This window comes from Sinocyclocheilus rhinocerous, unplaced genomic scaffold (genome assembly GCF_001515625.1).
Source record: "Sinocyclocheilus rhinocerous isolate Xijiao unplaced genomic scaffold, SAMN03320098_v1.1 scaffold4740, whole genome shotgun sequence".
Lineage (NCBI taxonomy): Eukaryota > Metazoa > Chordata > Actinopteri > Cypriniformes > Cyprinidae > Sinocyclocheilus > Sinocyclocheilus rhinocerous.
This window is the reverse complement of record NW_015638612.1, coordinates 38,265-43,765: the sequence shown is the minus strand read 5'-3', so window position 1 is coordinate 43,765 and position 5,501 is coordinate 38,265. Positions and strand designations below refer to the sequence as shown.

General features: G+C 37.3%; 1 pseudogene; it reads right to left on the bottom strand.

Moving 5' to 3' along the window:
• The window catches only part of LOC107749953 (zinc finger protein 431-like), a 22,807-nt pseudogene extending 18,128 nt beyond the window's left edge, over nt 1-4,679 (bottom strand).
• Nucleotides 4,680-5,501: the final 822 nt, after the last annotated feature.

Here is a 5,501-nt window from a genome sequence, read left to right as displayed (position 1 = left end):
GAGACAGCCCAGGGAGCGGCTAATTATCATCAGATCACGTAAATCAGTGGAAAATGAATAGAAATTATGATTCTGTCTGAAGAAATATGAAGTAAACATGAGTAAATATATCTATATATCTCCATGCATATGCATCTTTGGACTATAAGCCCTTATTAACCCTGTTCAGTGAATCTATGTGAACACAAATAAACCGCTGCAGACGTGACTGAATATGAATGCGTGGTGAATTTCTATTCTAAAGATGACACATATGGATTTATTATTTTGCACTCCTGACATAAATTACTAAATTACGGTCACTGTAACAATGTTTTATCAAAACAGTGGTCAAATATCGAAGCTAGAGTCTTTAATCTTTCTACTGATGCACAGTTTGTCCAGATCAGTTAAAGTGAAACAACAATAATCCGGGGCCGTCGCCGATCTTCGACAGCTAAGGGGTTAAGGTTTCCTTTTTCAGTGAAACTCGTTCCACACGGTTGGCAGGTAAATATCTTCTCACTGGAGTGAATTCTCATGTGGCCTTCAAGGTGTCCTATTTCATTGAAGCTCTTGCCACACTGTTTACAGGTGAAAGGCTTCTCTCCAGTGTGAATTCTTATGTGGACTTGAAGCCTTTCATTTTGTCTGAAACACTTTCCACACTGAGTGCATGCATAAGACTTCTCTCCAGTGTGAATTTGTACAGTGAGGGAAACAATTATTTGATCACCTGCTGATTTTGTGCATTTGCCCACTGACAAAGAAATTATCAGTCTATAATTTTAATGGCAGGTTTATTCGAACAGTGAGAGACAGAATAAAATCAACAACAAAAAATCCAGAAAAACGCATTTCAAAAAAGTTATAAATTGATTTGCAACTCGAACCTTCAGCTCCCTCCACAGATTTCCTATGGGATTAAGGTCTGGAGACTGGCTAGGCCACTCCAGGACCTTAATGTGCTTCTTCGTGAGCCACTCCTTTGTTGCCTTGGCCATGTGTTTTGGGTCATTGTCATGCTGGAATACCCATCCATGACCCATTTTCAATGCCGTGGCTGGCTTCAACGCCCTGGTCCTGACGGTACATGGCCCCGCCCATTGTCCCTTTGATGTGGTGCAGTTGCCCTGTCCCCTTAGCAGAAAAACACCCCAAAGCATAATGTTTCCACCTCCATGTTTGATGGTGGGGATGGTGTTCTTGGGGTCATAGGCAGAATTCCTCCTCCACACAACACGGCTAGTTGTGTTGATGCCAACCATAATGTACTATAGTAAAACAGAAGGAAAATTGATGTAATAAAGTTGAAATGTTAGTGAAGTTTTGAACTATTGGTGGAGCTAGTGGTGTTTGACAGCTAAATATATCTTCCAGAAGAAAGAGCTCAGAGAAATGATTCCTAAGAGATTTCCAGACCTGAAAGCCATTTGTAAGCGGCGTCTCTTTCAGAAGAAGACGATCAGATGAGAGTCTGACTGATGATTATATAATAAGACACTCATGAACGGTTTCTCTGTGAGTCTCTGTCACAGCAGAATCTGCTCAAGTCCACTTTGATCCTGTTCTTCTAGATAGTGTGTTACCAATTGTTTTCTTGGTGACTATGGTCCCAGCTGCCTTGAGATCATTGACAGGATCCTCCCGTGTAGTTCTGGGCTGATTCCTCACCGTTCTCATGATCATTGAAACTCCACGAGGTGAGATCTTGCATGGAGCCCCAGACCGAGGGAGACTGACAGTTATTTTGTGTTTCTTCCATTTGCGAATAATCGCACCAACTGTTGTCACCTTCTCACCAAGCTGCTTGACGATGGTCTTGTAGCCCATTCCAGCATTGTGTAGGTCTACAGTCTTGTCCCTGACATCCTTGGACAGCTCTTTGGTCTTAGCTATGGTGGAGAGTTTGGGATCTGATTGATTGATTGCTTGCTTCTGTGGACAGGTGTCTTTTTTACAGGTAACAAACTGAGATTAGGAGCACTCCCTTTAAGAGAGTGCTCCTAATCTCAGCTCGTTACCTGTATGAAAGACACCTGGGAGCCAGAAATCTTGCTGATTGATAGGGGATCAAATACTTATTTCACTCATTAAAATGCAAATCAAATTATAACTTTTTTGAAATGCGTTTTTCTGGATTTTTTTGTTGTTATTCTGTCACTCACTGTTAAAATGAACCTACCATTAAAATTATATACTGATCATTTTTTTTGTCATTGGGCAAACATACAAAATCAGCAGGGGATCAAAAAAAATTTCCCCTCACTGTACGTGCTTTTTAAGGTTTCCTTTATGAGTAAAAATCTTTCCACAGTGTTTGCAAGTGAAAGGTTTCTCTTCAGTGTGAATTCTCATGTGTCTTTTAAGGGTTTCATTTTGAGTAAACATTTTAAAGACACCTGGGAGCCAGAAATCTTGCTGATTGATAGGGGATCAAATACTTATTTCACTCATTAAAATGCAAATCAAATTATAACTTTTTTGAAATGCGTTTTTCTGGATTTTTTTGTTGTTATTCTGTCACTCACTGTTAAAATGAACCTACCATTAAAATTATATACTGATCATTTTTTTTGTCATTGGGCAAACATACAAAATCAGCAGGGGATCAAAAAAAATTTCCCCTCACTGTACGTGCTTTTTAAGGTTTCCTTTATGAGTAAAAATCTTTCCACAGTGTTTGCAAGTGAAAGGTTTCTCTTCAGTGTGAATTCTCATGTGTCTTTTGAGGGTCCACAGTGTTTGCAGGAGAAACCTCTAGTTCCTGTCTTCTGAGCTCTTTTTCGTGTAGAAGTCTTTTTTAGTCTGTGAACAGCTAAACTATTTTTCTTCCGTTATGAAATCAGGATTTTTCTCAACCAGGTACTTCTCTTCATTTTCATTCAGTTTTTGACTCTCCTCGTTCAGCACCTTCAGGTCTAAGGTGAATAAAAACGATGCTTTGAATTTACGCGTTCAGTGAATGACATCACGTCGGGAGCTGACTAACAAAATAGCTACAAAAGTAAAAGCAGAGAACTTTGTATCCAAAGTTAAGAAGCAAACACACTAGAGCATTTTGTAATGGTTCAAATAAAGGATCTCAGGTGTATTTTCTAAATTTGGCTGATGATTAGGATTACTGCTCTTACATAACATTTATAATTTCAGTTTAAACTAACTAAACTTTTTTCTGCTTAGTAGTGATCGTGTCTTTCTGTTCCACTTGATTTGTGTAAATATGTCATATTTAAGGTAACAATGCAATACATAATAGCATATTATTGATATTAATAATATGACAATATCTGTAGTCAGTATTGATTAAATGGGAGGGAGAAATCCTGCCCATACCCAGCTAGGAAAAAATGATAAAAGCACTTACTTAAGTGGTATTCTGAAACTGATTACAACAACATCTTCATCAAACAAAAAAGATTACCTTAGATAAAGTTTGATTAACATGTACATACAGTACCAGTCAAATGTTTGGACTCATTACTATTTCTTAATGTTTTTGAAATAAATTTATTATGCTCATCAAGCCTGCATTTATTTGATCAAAACAAAAACAAAAAAACAATAATATTCAGAAAGGATGTTAATTAGGTAAAAAGTGATAGTGAAGACTTATATTGTTATAAAAGATTTTTATTTTTAAACATCTTTTTAATAATTAAAAAATCCAGAAACAAAATACACATTAAGCACTGTTTCTAGCATTGATAATAAATCAGCATATTAGAATGATTTCTGAAGATCATGTGACACTGAAGACCGGAGTAATGATGCTGAAAATTCAGCTGCGCATCACAGAAATATATTTTAAAAATACAAATAATAAAACATATCAACGATGTTCAGAGTTAAATTCTTGGTGAAATACATATTTTAATTTTTGTTGTTGAATGAAAATAATCTATGAGATTTTGTAAATGGTTACACACTTATGTTTTATTAGATTTTTTTTAGAAAGAGATTTATCAATCTTTAATTCAACAAACATTTGTCCATATAATTCAACTTTTTTTTATAGGGCCACAAAATAAAAAAAAAAAAAAAAAAGTCAATGGTAAAAGTAACATTTTTAAAAACGTTATCAACTGGCAAAAGCCTTATGTCAAATCTCCCCTCCAAAATAAAAGTCCCGTTCATGCTAAAATCAGAAATGATAATTACATGCAAATAATAAAACATATCAACGATGTTCAAGGAGGTGTAATCATGGGAATGTGAGCATCAAAATATCCAGCCGCTACAGAGACATTGAACTTCTGGCCGTAAGTTTGCGCTCCTATTACTTGATGTTACGACCCAAAACCAACTTCAGCTCGTTAAATCTAATCAGAGAGGCAAGGACCGAACATATAAGAAAATCACAGATGACTGAATGAAGCTTTGATGACTATTTACGCCATACGATTGAATCCAAATGCAAAACGAACAAACAGACAAAAAGTTATCCACAAATATACTGATGAAAATTACTGATCTCTCCATTCTTTGTAAGTGGGAAAACTTGAAAAATCGGCAGTGTATCAAATACTTATTTGCCCCACTGTAGTATAAATCCCAGATGACGTCATTCCACTTTTGAGGATCAGGGAAATCCCTCCTCCCGATTCCACCTACAGGCTGAAATAAATAAATCACTCACGGGACAATTCCTCTACCTGCATACCCACGTAACACTTGCCCAGAGAGTTCGGACACGCCATTGTTGTCATTGCTTGCATCCCTCCACACGCCGATGTGGAGGTAGCGTGTGACATCATCTATTCTGATGTTGCAAAGTTACAAACACAGCACCCTGAAGCGCTTGTGTTAAAGGGTTAGTTCAGCCAAAAATGAAAATTAGGCTGTCTTTTACTCACCCTCGATGCATCCTAGGTGTATATGACTTTCTTCTTTCAGACGAATCCAGTCGGAGTTATATTAAAAATTGTCTGTGATCTTTCAAGCTCTATCGTTGCACTCAGCGGGTGTTGCATTGCTTCAGTACAACAGCTCCGGGAGCATGACGTATGAGGTCAGCGTTGCGCATGCGCCGCTCAGAAGTGGCGGAGAGATCGAAACAAAACAACGGTCACTAATTCGAAGTACAAAACGAGGATTTGTAAAACTGGGATTAAAGTCCAAAACCTGACTTGAAATAACCTAACAAATCAATCGGGGCTAAAGCGGTTCCATTAAAGACGAATTAAATTCACACAATCTCACTAATTTGTGCAAGTTTATTCTTAAACAGCCCTTAATGTCGATCATGGATCAAATCGATCCACCATGAAAAACATCGAATATATCTGTGCTGTTTAATGCATTTGAGACGTTGTGTTTTCCTCAGTGCATAACTGACATGTCACATCTGTAAATGTTAGAAAGTCATGCAAACATAGAGGCAACGAGTGCTTCTGTGCGCATGCGCGCTAAACAGACAGAGCGCAATCAAATAGGAGCGCAATAATTCAGAGTAAAATATACATTTTGGGTAACACTTTCTATGAAGCCCGTATTTATAATACATTATAAGGGTATTCTTA